At 42.3% G+C, this 20,449-nt stretch overlaps 1 protein-coding gene across 1 annotated transcript in view; it reads left to right on the top strand.

Annotated features, from left to right (window-relative positions):
* Positions 1-20,449, top strand: part of DNER (delta/notch like EGF repeat containing) — a 363,927-nt gene that overhangs the window by 25,044 nt on the left and 318,434 nt on the right. The gene's annotated exons all lie outside the window — the stretch shown is intronic.

The raw sequence follows: 20,449 nt of genomic DNA, 5'->3' as shown, positions 1-20,449 counted from the left end.
TGACTGCTGTTAACATTTTTTGGTGAATGTTAACAAAGCTGTTTGGGGAATCTGACAACTATGTGTCTTGGAGTTGCTCTTCTTGAGGAGTATCTTTGTGGTTTCTGTATTTCCCGAATTTGAATGTTGGCCTGCCTTGCTAGGTTGGGGAAGTTCTCCTGGATAATATCCTGTAGAGTGTTTTCCAACTTGGTTCCATTCTCCCCGTCACTTTCAGGTACACCAATCAGACATAGATTTGGTCTTTTCACATAGTCCCATATTTCTTGGAGGCTTTGTTCATTTCTTTTTACTCTTTTTTCTCTAAACTTCTCATCTCGCTTCATTTCATCCATTTCATCTTCAATCACTGATACCCTTTCTTCCAGTTGATTGAATTGGTTACTGAAGCTTGTGCATTCGTCATGTAGTTCTTGTGCCATGGTTTTCAGCTCCATCAGGTCATTTAAGGACTTCTCTGCATTGGTTATTCTAGTTAGCCATTCGTCTAATCTTTTTTCAAGGTTTTTAGCTTCTTTGTAATGGGGTCGATCTTCCTCCTTCAGCTTGGAGAAGTTTGATCATCTGAAGCCTTCTTCTTTCAACTCATCAAAGTCATTCTCTGTCCAGCTTTGTTCTGTTGCTGGCAAGGAGCTGCGTTCCTTTGGAGGGGGAGAGGCGCTCTGATTTTTAGATTTTTCAACTTTTCTGCTCCATTTTTTCCCCATCTTTGTGGTTTTATCTTCCTTTGGTCTTTGATGACGATGATGTACAGATGGGGTTTTGGTGTGGATGTCCTTTCTGTTTGTTAGTTTTCCTTCTAACAGTCAGGACCCTCAGCTGCAGGTCTGTTGGAGTTTGCTGGAGGTCTACTCCAGACCCTGTTTGCCTGGGTATCAGCAGCGGAGGCTGCAGAACAGCAAATATTGCTGAACAGTAAATGTTGCTGCCTGATCGTTCCTCTGGAACTTTGTCTCAGAGGGGTACCTGGCCATGTGAGATGTCAGTCTGCCCTAACTGGGGGTGCCTCCCAGTTAGGCTACTCAGGAGTCAGGGACCCACTTGAGGAGGCAGTCTGTCCGTTCTCAGATCTCAAACTCTATGCTGGTAGAACCACTACTCTCTTCAAAGCTGTCAGACAGGGGCATTGAAATCTGCAGAGGTTTCTGCTGCCTTTTGTTTGGCTATACCCTGCCCCCAGTGGTGGAGTCTACAGAGGCAGGCAGGCCTCCTTGCACTGTGGTGGGCTCCACCCAGTTCAAGCTTCCTGGCTGCTTTGTTTACCTACTCAAGCCTCAGCAATGGTGGGTGCCCCTTCTCCAGTCTTGCTGCCGCCTTGCAGTTAGATCTCAGACTGCTGTGCTAACAGTGAGTGTGGCTCTGTGGGCATGCGACCCTCTGAGCCAGGCATGGGATATAATCTCCTGGTGAGCCGTTTGCTAAGACCCTTGAAAAAGTGCAGTATTAGGGTGGAAGTGACCCAGTTTTCCAGGTGCTGTCTGTCACGGCTTCCCTTGGCTAGGAAAGGGAATTCCCTGACCCCTTGCACCTCCCAGGTGAGGTGATGCCTCACCCTGCTTTGGCTCTCCCTTGGTGGGCTGCACCCACTGTCCCGCACCCACTGTCCGGCACGCCCCAGTGAGATGAACCTGGTACCTCAGTTGGAAATGCAGAAATCACCTGTCTTCTGCATCACTCACGCTGGGAGCTGTAAACTGGAGCTGTTCCTATTCGGCCATCTTGGGCCAGACTCCTCTTGACTTGAAATGGTGGAATATTAACTGTAATCATTGCATCATTTTATTTTTTGGAAAGTAAGACATCTTAGATGTGCAGGCCATTGTTCTAAGATGAACCCATAAAACCATTTTTATTTAGATCAGAAGCAGGTTTTTTGCATGGCTTAATGCTTTTGCCTAATACTTTCAGAAAGAACTGCTCATTAAAAGTACAGTTTTATAATTTAACTTACAGAAAATCTCTAAAGATAAAATGAGTTTTAAAAAATGGTAATTAACTTGCATAATCACTTGTGATATCAGATTCAGTCATTTTGTTAACCATAGCTGAAAGCCAATAGAAGTACTGATTTTAAGATGAGTGTGATATCTGTGTTTGAGTGGGTATGAATAAACCAGAATGCAGTGATATGTTTGGGTTTTTATTATGTAGACATACAGTATCTTAAATATGCATACATTAAGCACTCCTGCAAGAATTTTAGCAATCAAGTGATATCTCATTTTGTCATCTTAGAGTTGAAAAAAATGAAAGCCAAAGAGGTTTGAAGACCAGGTCAGATCAGGGTTCTTCCACATTGTATGTATTAGTCAGGACCCTTCGGGTTGCAAGCAACAGAACACCCAATTCAAGGAGCTTAAGCATCAAAGGCAGTCTATAGGTTCATGTGGCTGAAAAGTGTAGGCACAGCAGTGTCTGGGAGCTCGACTTATATCACCTGGGCCATGAGTCTCTTCATTTCTTGGGTCCACTTTCCTTTTTATTGGCTTCATTTTCAGATTCTGAATAGTGACTTCTGACAGCTCCAGGTTCATACTATTCATATTGCCAGCAACCCTAGGGGAACAGAGAGCACCTCTTTTCGGTTGATCAGGAAAGTCCTGAGATTAGTTCTGGTTGGACTGACTTGGGTCACATGTGCATCTCTGAACCACTCATTGTGGCTGAAGGATTAGATTCTGCTGACTGGTCAGGTCTCAGTCATGTGTCCACCACTGGAAGTTTTTAAAGTTAGTGTTTGCATAATGCATCTTTTTTTTTTTTAAATCAATTGTCTTGCTTTCTGTCTTTTTGTATCCTTATATTTAAAGTGTGTCTTTTGCAAATAGCCCATAGTCAGATTTTGTATTTTATGCAGTTTCATAATGTTTGCCTTTTAATGAGAAGATTTGGTTCCTTTGTATTTACTAGCCAATATAATTAAGTTTATTTCTATTATGTCGCAGCTCTGGTTCCACTCTTAATGGAAAACTATTATCCTTTGAGTTTCCAACCCTAAATAGGGGGAGATTTATTAGGCTTCAATCTTTGAATGGGAAGCTCTGATAAATCTCACATCTCAGAACACAGGAGCCTGATAAATCTCCTCTCATTTAGGGCTAGAAACTCAAAGGATAGTAGTTTTCCATTAAGAGTGAACCAGAACTGCGACATGATAGAAATAAACTCAGTTATATTGGCAGGTAAATATAAAGGAACCAAATCTTCTCCTTAAAATACAAAGATCATCCAATTGCATAAAATACAAAATCTAACTATAGGGAGTTAGAGCTTAGAGTTCAGTAAAGCCACTATTGTCTCTTCTCAATTTCTCAGGATTTTAGCAACCTCTTCTGGAAAATTCAGATACTCCTTGAGAAAAAGCTTTCCCAAATGCTGGACACCTTTCAGAGTACTTTAAACAACACTTATCCAGTTTTTTAATTGTTCTCAGAAGGATGGCAGGTCTGAATGACTAGGTCCAACTTTAGAGGAAACAAAAGACTCAAACTGATGATAAAAAAGTCTTGTAGCTTTACTGACACAGCATTAAGAATGAATAATGCATTTATTCTTAATAAATGGGCAGTGATAAGAATGAAATTGGCCATTGCATAATGTTTAATACTGCAATGTGATAAGCAAAAATTGCAGTCAGAAATAAAATATTAGTTCTAAGATTTACAAACATGTATACACACAAACACAAACACGTGTGAGGATTACAACCCCATTACTCTGCTCTGTTTTTCCATAATGTTTGTCACTTTCTAACTCCTTTGTAACTTACTTTTTCATTGGGTCCATCATTTATAGCCTGTCTGTCTCTTGCTGGAAATTAATCTCCACAAGGGCAGAGATTTTTTTTTTTTCCACAGGTATGAGCCCTTGAAACAGTGCCTCAACGTAGTTGATAACATAATATTAGTGTTTGTTGAGTGAATGAGTGAGTAGTCCCAGAGTGATGGAGCTGGAAGGGAGATTGGGTGCATTCAGTGTAGCAACTTCACTCAATTCAACAATAATGTTTTATCAAACGCTAGTTCCATTCAGATCCTGGCATTGGGCATAGCAAGGTGAAGTAAATGTTTTCTCTGCACACTGTTGTTACTAAGTAGATGGGAAAATATGCTCAAGAAAGTTAAGTGACTTTTTCAAAGCTACCAAGATTGTAGAAGAGCAAAAATCTTTGTCATTCTTTGAGACTCTGAAGTTGATCCCTGCAAGACATATTTTGCTTTATAGGCAAAAGAAGAAAACACAGTCTGCCTCTCTCCATGAGTGGCTCTCAACCCAGGCCACATATTAGACCCTCTAGGTGAGCTTTAAAAATGCAAATCCCTGGGGCCTACTCACACATATTACATCAGAATCTTTGGGAGTGGTGTCTGAGCAGAGTATTAACAAAAGGAAACCCTCAAGTGGTTCTAAAGGGCAGCTACGCCTACAGACTACTAGGGGTTAATCATTCAGAAGATTTACTCGTGAATATTCTGAGACTACAGTGACCCACAGAAGGGAAATAATTGCAGCTTTCCAATATGATTACTCAAATTACACTTGCCAAAGGTTGCTGCATGTAGGAATCCTGCGTTTGAACAGAAGAATGAACTTTGGAGTGGTACCAGTCTTGGGTGCTAGGTTGCTATGCTAGAGAGAGTTCTAGATGGGGCATCCAGAGGCCAAACTCTATCATAGCTCACAGCAAAACCCTGGGCAAACCACCTAACATTTACGAAACTTAATTATGTCAGCTCTATGATGGAAGGCTGGATTTCACATTCTCTGAGGTTGCTTTGAAGACTGTGATTATCATAATGGTGGGAGTGCTTATGTTTTTTTCCTTGCAGCCAGAGAGAGCCATTGTTGGTATCTGCCCCTCCCCACTCCCCAGCATCCCCTGATTAAAGGGAATGTGCCTGTGTGTGGATACACTGTCAGAATGCAGGAAGCGCCAAGGGATTTTCACACTGGTAGGTGGTGGTATTTCCCTTTCATCCAATCTGAGTTAAACATATTATTTTTTCTGACTTGATGTCCTGCCAGGTTACATCTCCAGTGCTTTCTAGTATGCCGGTGTGAATGCTCTCATCTCACTTCTTTTCTCTTGGCTAGAATAAATTGTGTGCAGAAACACATTTTAAAATGGTTTTAAACTTTGCATGTTTAAATGAATTTTAACAAGAGAAATATGTCTAAACTTTTGCATCATTAGGAAGTCATGGCTCTACCAAAGCCACCTGCTCAGCAGCTTTGGGAGGAATCAGCTAACTCCCTGTGTTCAAGAAGACACCTTTAACCCAGGGCCAAGCAGAGGAGTGGCCATCAGGGTGGAAAAACAGGACTATAGGTACCATAGGCGAAAAGTATAGGCATTAAACTTCGATTATGGAGTTCATTTAATTTTAAGTTCTGGGATACATGTGCAGGATGTGCAGGTTTGTTACACAGGTAAACATGTGCCATGGTGGTTTGCTGCACCTATCAGCCAATCCCCTAGGTATTAAGCCCAGTATGCATTAGCTCTTTATCCTGAGGCTCTCCCTCCCCCAACTCCACTGCATGACAGGCCTCCGTGTGTGTTATTCCCCTCCCTGGTTCCATATGTTCTTATTTTTCAGCTCCCACTAATAAGCGAGAACATGCTGTGTTTGGTTTTCTGTTCCTGTGTTAGTTTGCTAAGGATAATGGTTTCCAGCTCCATCCATGTCCCTGAAAAGGACATGATCTCATTCCTTTTTATGGCTGCATAATATTCCATGTGTATATGTACCATATTTTCTTTATCCAGTCTATTGTTGATGGGCATTTGGGCTGATTCCATGTCTTTGCTATTGTAAATAGAATTTATTTTAAATATGTGCTCAAGTGACATACGCTTTCCTGTGTGTCCGAGGAACCAGTCTTATACATTAAATCTTCATACGTGCTATTAAAGGTCCTAGTGTTGGAAACATGGTATTTCACGAAGGGTTCACCCTGCTGCCTAGAGGGCCAAGATCTTGAAAAAATCAACCCACTATCTAGTGGCATCTTCCACAAACTACGGACGTGGGATCCCAGGAACCCACAGATGGTTCCAAGAGGATGTATCTGGGTGATGCAAACCCGGACTTTTCTGCATTTCAGTCTTCAAGTTGATGCTGGGGAAACTCCTCTTGCTCTTCATAAATTTCCATAATTAAATTGGAGAAGTGTGGCTTGCCCAATGTTGCTGAGGCTGCAAAAATTCAAAGCTGCACAAATTCATGGGCCCCTCTGTTGATTGCTACAGAGAAGTCCGAGATAGGCAGGATTGAATGCCAGGGTAGACATCCATGAGTTACCTGTGGGAAGTTTGAGTTTCAAGGTGACTTAGCACTGACTGTGTCCCTGTGGGTGGACCAGTCCTTTCCAGGAAGTTCTGTTTGGTGTATCCTGTCATGGGAGGAGCTCTTAACATCCCTGATTGTACTACTCTGGTGAAGTAGGTTAGGGAAAACTATTACTTAATCCAGTTTGATGAGAGATGAAAGGTTTCCAGTCAACCTGTTTGCTGATGTGGGTTTGCCGTGGCAGTGGATTGGCATAGATTCTATGTCACAACAGAAACTTGCCAAACACTTGCTGGCCAACTTTAATTACCAGCCAGATTAAGGGGACAGAAAGAAAGGAATGAAATGATGACGGTTAAGGTAGAGTTGACTGGGAATCCATCTGGATATCAGTATGGCCCAAAGCAGTGCCAGCTATGTAAATATTGGGTGAAATTACTCTATTAGCCTTATTACTAAATTTGGCAGCTACAGATATTAAAATGTTGTGACAGATAAGTAGTTTCAAATTTCATCAAAAATATACTTCTTGAAGTGAAATGGGCACCTCTATCAATTGGGGGTATAAAAATTTGTTCATTTTTCTGGAAAGCAATTAGACAACATGAATTAAGAACCTTAAATCTTTTGATTTCATAATGCCCCTTTTCAGTGCTTGTCCTTAGAAGGAAGTTGAAAATTTGGACCAGGTGCGGTGGCTCATGTCTGTAATCCCAGCACTCTGGGAGGCCGAGGATCATTTGAGGTCAGGAGTTCGAGACCAGCCTGGCCAACACGATGAAACCCTGTCTCTACTAAAAATACAAAAATTAGCTGGGTGTGGTGGCGGGCACCTGTAGTCCTAGCTACTCAGGAGGCTGAGGCAGGAGAATTGCTTGAACCCTGGAGGCAGAGGTTGCAGTGAACCGAGATCACGCCACTGCACGCCAGCCTGGGTAACAGAGGGAGACTCTGTCTCGAAAAAAAAAAAAAAAAAAAGAAAGAAGAAGAAGTTGGAAATTTGTATAAACAGAGATAGTCATCAAAACACTATCTACAATAGTCCAAAATGGGAAAACACCTAAATGTTTTGAAGTTAATAGGAGAATGTTTAAATAATGGCATAGCTCTATGATAGAGCTTAGCCACTGCAAAAGATGTTTTTAAAGACAATCTTGCATCCATGAAATTACATGAAAAGAAAAAAGAAGATACAAAATTGACTAGTGCTATAATCACAATTATGTTAAGGTGTATAAAATAAAATTGGAAAGATACCCTATTCTTTGACAGCGTGACATTGAAAAGTCAGATCGTGTTCCTTTAAGTTATGTAAAGATTTTGGGATTTTGCCTTCATTTGCTGTTTGTCTGTACACATTGTGTTGTGATGTGAAGGGAGTTGATGGTAAGTCCACGAAAGACTCCTCTTCCCTAGCATGTTGGTTTGGTGGGAATTTCTACAATTAAAGCCACTTGTTTGGGTTATGGTTTTAAGGAAAGTCAGGAGGTTCGTGTCTGGACTGTTAGGATGGGGATATGGCATTCAGCCATCAACAGTCATTCCTCTATTAGCAGGATTTGTTTTTGAGCTGAGTGAGTGCTGGAGGCAGGTTGAGTAAGGATGTCTACAGCTCATGGAGGAGCAGCAGAAGAGGACAGGCCTGGGTAGGGCTTCCTGCTGGATAGGTCAGAGATGGGGTGTGGTGGTCTCTGAGCCACCCTGAGGGAGGGCTGGGGTCAGGATGAGGTGTGAGCCCCTAAAGTCTGTGGGGTTTGCCTCTGTTGGCTTGTTTGAATTTCTAGAATTTCTGCCTGCTCTAACCCCCAGGCTAAGTCAGGTTGGCCAGAGCTGTGTCTTTCCTGGACCATTCCAGAGGCCACCGTGCTGCAGCATCCCAGGACTCCCATGGTAATGATGGTGAAAGCTGGCTCAGAACCTGGGTGCAGGTTGACTGGGTGGCGATGGTGGTAGTCCGGGCTGGGAGTGGGGGCTGGGAGTGGGAGTGGGAGTAGCTGTGCCAGATGAACAGTCAGTGGCACCATCCCACAGACAGGGCCTCCATTCTGTGGGGAGTGCAAATATGGGTGTATTTATGTGATTAAATGTGACTTTGAGAGGCCCTGGCAAAGTATGAAAATAATATTTTCATAAGAACACAAATCCAGCTCCCTCTCCAATCTCTCCTTTACCCTAGCCCACTGTGTCCATCCCATTCTTGGAGGGACTCCCAGCACAAATGTATGGGCTCTTTTCTGCCTCAGGCCCTTTGCATATGATGTCACGAAAAGCTCCCTCTTCTCTCGGCTCTACCTATGCGTGGGTCCCCCTCATCCTTCAGGTGCCCACTAAGCCTCCCCTCCTGAAGGAGCCCTCCTGCGATGCCTCACACTGACCTTGGCCCCTTGCTTGTGTCCTTCTCAGTTCCTGTCGTGACTTACATTGATGTGTTTACTTGTTTGCTATCTGTCCACACCGTGACAGGCACTTTATCTACTATGTTCCCAGTTGTTTGCTCTGTGCCTTGTATAGTACCTGGCATCTGTAGTTGCTCAATGACCATTGCTGAATGAATAAAAAATAAATGAATTAATGAGGAACATGCTGACTGACATTTGCAACCACTGAAATGGAAGAATGCTCATTGTGGGATGCACGCCATTTGCTGAATTCTCTACAGAGGCACATTTATCCATTCCTCTTTAATGACGATAATAGCAATAGTGATGATGACAGCTAGCGTTTACTGAGCAGCGACAATAGGATGGGCACCACCTTTTACCTTTTGTAATTTAAATGCATTTTCCATTTAGTTTTCCCAGCAACATTATGAGCTCTGCTATGGAAGGAACAATGACTCTGCCATGTTAAACAGTGTTCGCATCATATTTTAATTCAAATTAGTAAATCTGGGTCATCCATTCAGTGATTGACTCCAACCACAAATTCAGAGTATGATAGAAATAAAAATGATGACTGATCCTGTGAAGTATTCATTTGCATAGTTTTATTTAAAACAGAACAGTTTTTAATAATTCTAAAACTTTTAAATAACTGTTGAATTGTGAACAGCATTATTTTGCCATGGACCCTTTATCCTTTATTCTCATCAAAGCTGCAAGTTGCTAAGCAACCAAAGATCAGAGTCCTCTAAACTTGTTGTGTTGTTATTATACGACCACAGTCCTGGTGGATGGAAAAAAATCAACAAAGATAAAAACATGCCTGAGAATGATTATAATAATTCAGTTATTATCCAGATTGCATTTTAGAGAATCACATTTATTCCAAACCATATGCTCAGTCTCTTTATTTTTACTAGGTCATGAGAATAGCTTTCATCAAAATTATCTATAACTATGGATTCTCATTATAATTCTTCAAAAAAGTAAATTGTTTTAAATTAGTTTCAGTTGGAAAAGAGCCCATGCTGCTTTCTAATTTTTGCTGTAAACTGTGGGGCATAAATAGGTGCTAATCATGAAGACCAGATTTGATAGGAATTTATACTGCAGATTATGGTAGAAAGTACAGCCAGGTCTGTTGTCCACCTCCAAGAAAATTGCCCCCTCACTGGATGAGTGGTAAATTCCACTAACTCACAATACTTCTCTCACTCACTGGATGAGTGGTAAATTCCAGGTAAATTTCCAGCTCTAGAGGGGAAGACAGGAGCTCAGTTTGGGGTACATAAGGTCTGAGGAGCCCAGCAGACATTTTGATGAGATCTTTGACACTTAGTTGGAGATGTTCCACTGGAGTTCAGCAGAGACATCTCCAGAGGGAAATGGAAAGAGAAAGGATGGGAGTGGGTGCGATTTTCCAGGGTGAGCCCATATAGTGAGAAGAGAAGGAAAAACAAATATCTGAAATCTGGATAGAGGAGGAAGAGCCGGTGAAGAGGAGGATGGGGTGGAATGGTGGGTGCTTGGGAGAGAATTCAGACATGTAAATCTGTTCCCCCAGTTCCTCCTATCATCAATTTCCTGCTCATCCTTTAAAGTTCGGCTCAGTCATCACCTCCTATTGGAAGACCTGCCTGATGCTGTGCCTTTCCTTAGCCCCAACACACACACACACACACACACACACACACACACACACACACACACACACACACTCTCTCTCTCTCTCTCTCTCTCTCTCTCCCCCCCCCTTTCTCTCTCTCTCTCTCTCTGTCTCTCTCTCTCTCTCTCTCTCACACACACACACACACACACACACACACACACACACTCCAGTAGGTACTCTTTCCTGTGCTCAGCAGCATCTGGAATAGGTTACCATTGCACTTTTCAGACTGTTGAAAGGGTCTCAGTATCAGCTCTCTCACAAGACCGACCTTAGGTTCTTATTCATCTCTCGCCAGCCCCTAACACAGTGCTCTGCACAGGAAAGGAGGAAGGCAAATGTTTGCCCGTGAAGGCAACCTCCTCCTACTTGTAAATGTTGCCCTTGCCCCTGCTGTACAGCCCCTGTGATGCCCTGGCCCCCAGCCCCCAGATCCCAGCCCTACTTTGGCTCCTGGTGAAAATTTCTACGCAAAGTCTAGAGATGCGTTTCTGGCACCCTATTACCGTTGAGATATGTTATTAAATATGTGTAAAGTACTTAGCAGAGTGCCTGGCCACATGTGCTTTTATCATCATCATTATCATTGCCATCATGATCATTAATGTCACCATCATCATCATCACCATCATCATTGTCATCATCACCATCATCACCATTATCATCATCATCACCACCATCATCACTATCATCACCACCACCACCATTATCATTGTCATCATCATCACCATCATCATTGTCATCATCACCATCATCATCATTGTCATCATCACCATCATCATCATTGTCATCATCACCATCATCATCATCATCACCATCATCATCATTGTCATCATCACCATCATCATCACCATCATCATTATCATCATCATCATCATCATCAGGAATTAGGCTTTTCTGAACTGACCTGATAATCCAATTATTCTGTTTTCTTTCCTTTCCTGTCTTTTCCTTTTTTCTTCAGGAAAATGTGCTTTGATTTCTAAATAAAATTTAAAACCAGCCAATTTGCAAACTGGGAAAAATGTGGACTTCTTTACTGTGCATTTTCTTTGACATTCACAATTTATGGACTTCATGATTTCTTGGTGAATGCTGAATAACTATTGATAAGAGCTCTAGTTGGTGGGGAGGCAGCAAAGTGTCAAGGTTAAGAATATCCTCTTTGGAATTCAGACTTCAGAATGACTTGCAGTGTCATGATCTTCGACAAAGTATGAAATCTGCTGAGCCTCGGTTTCCTCATCCATAAAATGGGGTAACAATATATATCTAAGAGGTGGGTAGGGGCATGAGACTTAAATAAATTATGTGTAAAAACCACCAACTGGACTGCCTACTGCATAGAAGGTATTCAGTTGATGGAGTTATTGTCATCAGTGTGGATTTTTGTTAATTTGTTTACCTGTGGTAAAAGTCAAACTTTATGCTATTACATCTTGTAATTAATTTTAAATAATTAGCTACCTTACACAATAAATTTATTTTCCTAGTTTTCCTGGAAATTTTTGTCCATCTTTACAGTTGTATAGTTCGATCTTGTTGAAAGCAATAACACTTATAACCACTTTTCACCCTTGCTGATAACCAGTCTTGACCTGTTGCTATGGTTCTCACTATCACTCTCTCATTCCTTTATCTTATCTTTTTTTTTTTTCTTTGAGATGGAGTCTTGCTCTGTCCCCCAGGCTGGAGTGCAATGGCATGATCTTGGCTCACTGCAACCTCCACCTCCTGGGTTCAAGTGATTCTTCTGCCTCAGCCTCCTAAGCAGCTTGGATTACAGGCCTCCGCCACCAAGCCTGGCTAATTTTTGTATTTTTAATAGAGAAGGGGTTTCACCATGTTGGCCAGGCTGGTTTCGAACTCCCGACCTCAGGTGATCTGCCAGCCTAGACCTCCCAAAGTGCTGGGATTACAGACGTGAACCACCGCGCCTGGCCCTTTATCTTTTCTATCCTGGTATGTGATTATGAGATGAAGTAACCAGTGTTAACTTTTAAGATGCCACTTGCTTAGCTGATTATATCAGTAAGAAGTAATAAGAAGCAGGATTAGTGGGCTCTTTGTGAGTATTTTAAAAACCTCAGTGAAATATTTAGCTACAGTTTGAGAAGCAAACTTACTAGGCAAATGAAAGTTACCCTTAGTTATAGTAATTAGAAAATATTGAGTCTTCTGCTGAAGTTCCTAGGAGCTGAATGCATACTCATCAAATTTTAATTAAAACATTCTGTGTATAAGGTTTCTTAGGAAGTTTCAGCCTATTGTCTGCTGAATTTTATACTGGAGTTTGGGAGAGATTGTGGGCTAAATTTGTGAACTAGTTTTCAAATGTGTCCTCACCTGTTCAAATGTCATTATGCTTGTAAATGGAGTGCAGCCTTCAGCGGTGGCCCTCAGGCTCAAAATTGTTGGAACTCTCTCCTGCCTTCTTGTGTGCCATCTCCCCACATGCCCTCTTGCTTACATTTCAAATGATTTCTATTCCTCTTTAATATGGTTTTCTCTGAAATACATGCAGAGGATCTGGCAATCTGTTGTGCCTGTTTCTATTTCTTGAGATGACATTTACTAAATTAAAAAATACATAATTATGTTTTTATAAATTTATAAACATATTATACATTTTTTTTTTGCAGAGGTATACAATTCCTTAACCTATTAAATGAACTCCACTGAATTTGAATGAGATTTTGGGGTGAGGATTCACAAACTTTGAAAGAATAGTGTTTCCCCGAGAAACCTTGTGAAGTTGTTCTCATTCTCCTCGAGTGCCCCCTTGAGCGGTGTTGTGTGGCTGCCCAGGACTCAGGAACTGAGGTGGATGACTACAGCAAAGGGTGTAGAATTTATTTGAAGAATGACTGAAAAATGTTGGTGTTTTTTGGTGTTGTGGGTGACAAGGGAGGAATTTATTATTAAAACGAAACTATAAATCATGCTCTCAATAGAACACCCAATTTTGTGAGTTTGGATGCGTTTTTCTAGGAGGGACAAACTCCTTATTTTGTAGATAATTGGCTTAAAGGAGTAACACCAGGTTTGACAACTAGATGAGTACCTGGGAGCCAATGGTTCTTTTCTGGTTATTATTAATTACCAGGTGCATCCTGTCTACCATTATGCTATTTTGGTGCCAGGGATGGAAAGTTTGAGATCCACGACTTAAGTGTTAGAACCTGGAGGTGGTCTATTGTTTCTCAAGCATTCCATGTCCTTGTCTAGCGCAGCTTCTTCTTATATAAGTGGTGTTCTGGAGCCAGATTATACTAGTCTCCTACCTGCTGGTTGTTAAATTTCCAGGAATTTTGCAAGCCACATGATATCATGTTGGTAACTTGAAATTCGCCATGTTGGGAGTGTTTACACAATGAAAATTGGCGGAGTCTACAGATCAGAGCTTGCTCAGAGAGCTGGTTGTTAAACTTTTATCAGCACACCCCATATATGCCTCTCCTTTGGAGACCCCATCTGTTGTGGTTTTATGTTGTTTGCGATTCCTTGATTAACTTCCTCTCCACTCCCATCTCCTGCCAAAGCTAGCCTCTTCATGAAAGCGGTCTTCATCAATGTATCCGTAACTACTATAGCAGTGCCTAGAACATAGTAGGACTTAAAAAAGTATTAGCTGATGAATATATACCTGTCTTTTGGAACTTTTCTCTATACGTTTTCAAATTTAGATACTTATTGAAAGAGAATTATGTGATCATGACTTTTAGGAGAAATTATATTGCCGAGAAAGGTAAGCTATATGAAAAGGCAACCATTAGTTTTGTCAAACAGCTTACAAAGTAAGTGGATGTTCTAATTCTTTGATTTGGCATGACCAACACATAGTACTGCTTAAAAGGGCATGAAGAGCTTGCTTGCCTGCTTTTGTTAGGAAAGTTCCAGGCTCTAGCCTGCCATTGGACATCCCAGTGTTGAGACCAAATTGCTGGCCCATCAGATTCTGCACTTGAGTGATACCTGCACTTCAAGGAAGCATAAAATTAGTGACTCCACGGGCATCTAGGGGGCAGTGGTTCTTCTCTGGTTATTATTAATTACTAGGTACATCCAGTCTACTGGCAGGAACATAGGAATCACCAATAAGAATGAGATCCGTGGTCCATTTAACATTAAGAGTTGGCCAATGGGAGCCCCAAAGGATACACCATAGAGGAAAACCTTTTCCTTGATGCAGCTTTACAGGTTAGGTCTTTCTGAGAAGCCATCCGTGACTCAGTGGCATATTGATGTGTTCATACTCCTTCTGCATCACTTTTTATTCCATACCCGGGACCGTATGTTGAGATGAATGAGTTTCGTATTGTTATTACTCTGTGGATATTTGCCTTCCTTTTATTTGTCTTATACTTTGAGTTGTAGAGGGTGTGCCTTATTCCAGTATTTTAGGATTTGGTAAATTAATTCAGAATTACTACTTCATGATTGTGTGGGCTTGAATTAGATACCTTCTGGTACTTTGCAGTTGGGAGAGACCCAACTTTTATAGCCTTTTCCAAATGAGTCAGGTTGCTTTTACTGCATGTAATTATATGCACTTACACACCACGTCCCTCTTGATTAGAAGTGAGTCACTCCACTTTCTCATGTGAGAAAGCTTGGGCTGACTGTGCTCCTGAAGAGTGATGGAATTGGCCTCAGTTCTGGTGTGAAAGATGTTAGGACAGGTGGTTAACATTTCATGTGCTATGTGAGGAAGCCCAGGTTAGAGTGGATGACAATCCAGTGAGCAAATGCAGAAAAGTCAACAGTAAACGTGAGGACAGAGGAGTTGGCATTGTCAAATATCAAATGGGTCATCAGACAGGCAGAATAAGGCATTAGTGACTTGATAGGTCTTGATATTTTTACTGAGATGAGCTACAGAACGATAAAGTACTGTTGAGGAAGTGCCAGTTGTGACATACCTTTTGAGACTACTGTTTTAAACTGTCAGACGATGCTAGGTGTTATGGCAAATGACAATAATCATTCTGTTTCAATCTAAAAAAAAGGAATAGGACAGGGTAGTAGAAAAATATGTTCCAAAGATAGTGTTTGTACAAGTGAAGTTGAAAGTTAATAAAAAGTTCTTTTGCAATAATATTTTCCTATTAAATAAGTGTTTAATACATGTTAAGAGTAACATTATAACTACTTGCTGTGCTCCTTCTTTCCTTACATACCCTTTTGCTTAGGCAAAAGGTGAAAATTATTTAACTATATTAGAAATTGTCATTAAAGGTGATTTGTATCTTGAAATACTATAGTAATTATTTTATCTCCTTTCTCTTCTAATACTCTTGTTCAGGAATAAACTTCAGGCAGGTCTGAGGCAGCATTTAGGGGAATGCTTAGGTGCTGGTCCTAGTACATGGTGTGTGGACAGTGATGTAACCCTGTCTACTGGGCCTCTTGGGGGAGTGTGGGTGACTGAGAATTAAAAAGGGGGTGTTCTCACATATAGCGGAATCTTTCTCATGCTATGCACCTGTGTCAGACCCAAATCTCAGCGTTTCTGCGGGGAGCATTGGGGAAACCCCTCATATCTGCTCAATGGCATATAATGCCATCTCCTGCTTTGTGGATCTGTCATGGAAGATAGTAGATGTATTTATTATCTGACACATTTTATGTCCTGTCTGTAGGCATCTTTCTGTCAATCACTTCCCCCTTTTATTATGACTTCCTTATATACTGTAAATACAGGAAAGTCGTGTGACAGTGTACTGCCCGTAGATGCTGAAGTGAGCTCATGTACTTTTCTTCTAAGGCTCTAAAATCCAGAGGAAACAGGATTTAGCGGTGCTAAGGTGTCAATTATGCATGAGATCATATAGGGCAGGTTCCGAAAATTTGATGCTCATGGTAGAAAAACACTGGTCTAGCTTTGGCAACACACAAATTGGTTATTACTACATGCTGGCTTCCTCAACCCCATCTGCCAAACCTTTCTGACTTCTTACCTGACTTCTCCAAGTTTCCTTCAGTCACAGGACACCTTTTTAATCACTTCATATGCAGCTAATTCCTACATTGAAATATTTTTTACAGGGAAGAATCAGAATACACAGCAAGTTGAGGGTCTCCCAATGCAATGTTGCCTTCCCAGAGAATTCATGGTGCATGCGTTCTCCTGCAACCCTGGCACGTAAAATCCCATCAGAATCTCATGAAGGACGTATTTGTAGTGTCTTCACTAAGTCATGGAAGGAATCTAGAAGTGACCGGGAAAGCTGTTGGGAAATACGAAGGGAACACTGACCTAGGGTTTTTTAGTAAATAATTAGGGGGTAGCAAGTGGCTGCCACGGCCCTGGAAGACACATGCCTCAACTTGCTGCCATGCATGGTTTGGATGAGAAATTCTGGCATGCATGAGTTTTGACATATGTCATTTTGTGTACAAAACTCATTAAAAATGTTTAGAAGTCCCAAATTGGCCTTAGAACAATAGCAAATATGAGTGCAGCTCATGCTTTGTTAGGATCAACAAACTTTTTTCCCATGCACTGAGAACTGCAAAGGAGGACAATGACCATCAGTTAAATAAAGCTTTAGATAGAACATGAGAGTAAGTCCCCCAGCCCATATAATATGAAAGTCAGAGTTCAGATTTGTTTTTCATCTGTAAGAGAGCAATCATGAGACCATGAGCACCTAGTTATTCATTTAATCTTTCCAAAAACTGAAACATATTGATAAGATGAATGTGATAATGGTATTGCTTCTAAACCGTAAAAAGTAAATTTTTGTCTTTCACCTGCGTATTAGAGACAATAACACTTTGAAAGTTACATCATGCTTCATAGAACCTTTTCTTTGAATATTACAACCAATGTAGATTAAAACAATCATTGTAATCACCTATCCACCCTGGGGTGGTGGTGACAGGTGGTATATTTATGAAAAGAATAGAGTGGCTCTTCAAAGTTATGGCTGCCCAGAGTTGTGAGAGGTGGGAATTTACACCTGGCTTCTACTCCCTCCCTCTTTCGCTTGAGTTTTCAGTGTTGTGCATAAAATGAGAGTCAAAAAAGGGATTTGGAACCTTAAAAACACCCTTGAAATCTATGATGATGGGAGAGCTTGAATTGGCATCCCCATCTCAGATTTCCTTGTCCAGAGTGCTCTAGCTCATGATATTGTGGGAAGACAGAAGTGAAGTGTCTGATGTTGGGTAGAGATGCAAGGCACTGTCTACCACAACAGATGCTCTCCTTGACCTGGAAAGCCAGAAGGAAATGGCTTAAATGTGACAGAGACCCCGGGAGGAAAGCAGTGCCACCCAAGGACATCATCCCAGGGAGCAGAAGGTCAGCAAAAACAGAGGCTGACATGTCAAAGACAAGATCAGATGGATAGGATAGTGAACCCGTGAGGAGAAGATAGCAGTGGTCTTTAAGAGGAAGATGAAAAAGAGAAACTCCAGTGTCACGAGGCATGGAAGAAGCAGAGTGGGAAGAGCAAGAATTCTGTAGGTAACACCACGTACTAAGTGAGCCAGCATTGAGGTTTTATAGGAAATCATGTTCCAGAACAGGGAAGTGAGACTTATTCCTGTCCACCCACCTGAAGCAGAGAGCAGATGTGTCTGCAGGCTGTAGACTACTGTGAGCATGGTACCCAAACTCTACACTGGGTGACAGCTCTGAGAGTTCATGAAATGGAGAGGGAAGAGGGTCTGCATGAGAATTTCAAGCCCATTCTCACAATGACTTCTGCAAAATAAAATAAAATACAAAATAAAAACCCAGCCCTGTTTCCTGCCCCTAGCCATTTCCAGAGTTCTCCTTGGGAGACAAATGTCTGTAGGTCCTGTGCAAAAACATCTCCCATCTCATTGTGCTGCGCAGAGAGGAGGACATTGTTGAAGTGGCTGAAAACAGGGATGGATGCGAAGACCTGCAAACCAGTCCTTTACTAGAGCAAAGAGCACCCCAAAACCATAGCAGCATGTGAACCTAAGATCTAAGAAAAGTCTTAGGATCAAGCCATTCAGCATCGATAACTAGGCAATTATTTCTTTTTTTTTTTTGAAACAGAGTCTTGCTCTGCCCCCAGGCTGGAGTACAGTGGCGCGATCTCGGCTCACTGCAAGCTCCACCTCCCAGGTTCATGCCATTCTCCTGCCTCAGCCTCCCGAGTAGCGAGTAGCTGGAACTACAGGCACCAGCCAACACGCCTGGCTAGTTTTTTTTTTGGTATTTTTAGTAGAGATGGGGTTTTACTGTGTTAACTAGGATGGTCTCCATCTCCTGACCTTGTGATCCACCTGTCTTGGCCTCCCAAAGTACTGGGATTACAGGCGTGAGCCACCACGCCTGGCCGCGATTATTTCTTACTGCTCATTTAATCTTATTTGATTATGATTTAGCACTTGCCAGGTGTATTTTCAGAAACGTTGAATCTTCAAACTGCCTTTTGGAGCAGGTGAGTATGCTCTCTGGTGAGTAACTTTCCTGGGATCTCACAGTGGGCGAATTTTAGTGATCAGGTCGAAGCCCAGACCTATCGGGTTCAGGCTCAGAGCCCTTCACCATCTGCAGCTCAGCCAGCACACTCCTTCCCTAAAGTCAAGAGCAGTGGTTTCTGCAGCTGTGATGCTCCTGTCATATGGCATATGCCTTGTTCTTCAGAGTATTTTCAAACTTAGAATCATTAGCTCCCTTCTCCCCGACCAATATAGACATTGCACACATGTCGACAGTCCCCGGGTACATTGCCTGTGCTTGGAACAGTGTAACAGGATGGCCACCTTCCAGAACTGGCAAGAGTGGGAAATGGGGATTTCACACGAGCGGCAGCACAGTCAGAAGAGAATTGCAGCTTCCTCCACCTGGAAACCCTCCTGAGATGTCCCTGATGCACCAGTGGAGCAGCCCTGGCGGTTGTACTTCCCTGAGGCATGCGGTGTTGGCCACTCCTGGGAGATGGACTTCATTGTTCACCAATGCATGGTTCTCACTGTCCTGTTTGCCTGCTGAGCACAAGCCTTGGGAACTTGCCAGCCTGAGGAGCTGGGTCTGGTTTCCACCCCCCAACAAAGACTGATTGATGCTATAAAAGAGTAATGAGTAGATGCAGACAGAGCATTGGCCAGAACAGGGGCCCGTGGATCATTTCCTCTTTGAAATGTGAGCCAAGTGGCTGGGGCAGGCCTGAAGTACCATCCTTTTGGTAGGATAACAAGATTTCTTCTGGATGATTAGCCTCCAGGGACACACTGATCAGTGAGAAACCAGGAAAGCCTGCATTTGCCAGGGATCCACTTTTCCTGTCCTTTGTGCTTTGTGCTGCCTCAAGTTCAGCTTAATCCTGGTGGACAGTAACGTGGTGTGAAAGTGACAGCTCAGATAAGATTCTTGTCCACAAATTCTCTGAACTGAATCAAAATAAATGCAAGCCCAGGATCAGAACTGACAGTGCCTGGCAGTTGGTAGGTGTTGAGGTTGACAGAGAGTGGAAACTGCTGAGAAGGAGGCATGAGATGGAGTTAGGTCCACCGCAGCTCATCCTGACGTCATCGGCAGCAGTTCAGAAGTTCTCCCTCTAATGAGTTCTGTGAAACCAACGTGGTGCCTTCCACAGGCTTCTGGACTTGCCCTCCTGGGGAGGAAGATGTCTTCGGAGGCTTCTGTCGTATGGCACATGCCTTGTTCTTCAGAGTATTTTCAAACTTAGAATCATTAGCTCCCTTCTCCCTGACCAGTATAGACATGCACACGTGTGTGTCGGCAGTCCCCAGATATACTGCCTGTGCTTTGAACAGTGTAACAGGATGGCCACCTTCCAGAACAATATGATTTTTATATAAAAGATGACTAATGCTGATGGCTTGCGAATGTCCTTGCTTAGGTAGCTTCTCATAAGGGACATCTTCCAGCTCCCTGGTAAGCACAAGGTGAGGAGTGAAGACAGAACTCACCATTTGCAATCTGTACGACCTTATGTCTCAGGGCATTGGAAACAGGTTCCCCTTCAGGTTTCCTGTCAAATGTTTGGCCAAATGGAGTTCAACAGAGTAGGTGGAGAGTAAGTTCTGTGAAAGCAGGGGTTATCCTCACCCCTGAATCCAGCCAGTGTCTTCTGTGTTAGAGCTCAATGTAATTT

Source organism: Macaca mulatta, chromosome 12 (genome assembly GCF_049350105.2).
Source record: "Macaca mulatta isolate MMU2019108-1 chromosome 12, T2T-MMU8v2.0, whole genome shotgun sequence".
NCBI classification, from domain to species: Eukaryota; Metazoa; Chordata; class Mammalia; order Primates; family Cercopithecidae; genus Macaca; species Macaca mulatta.
This window is presented reverse-complemented; position numbering and strand designations above follow the sequence as displayed.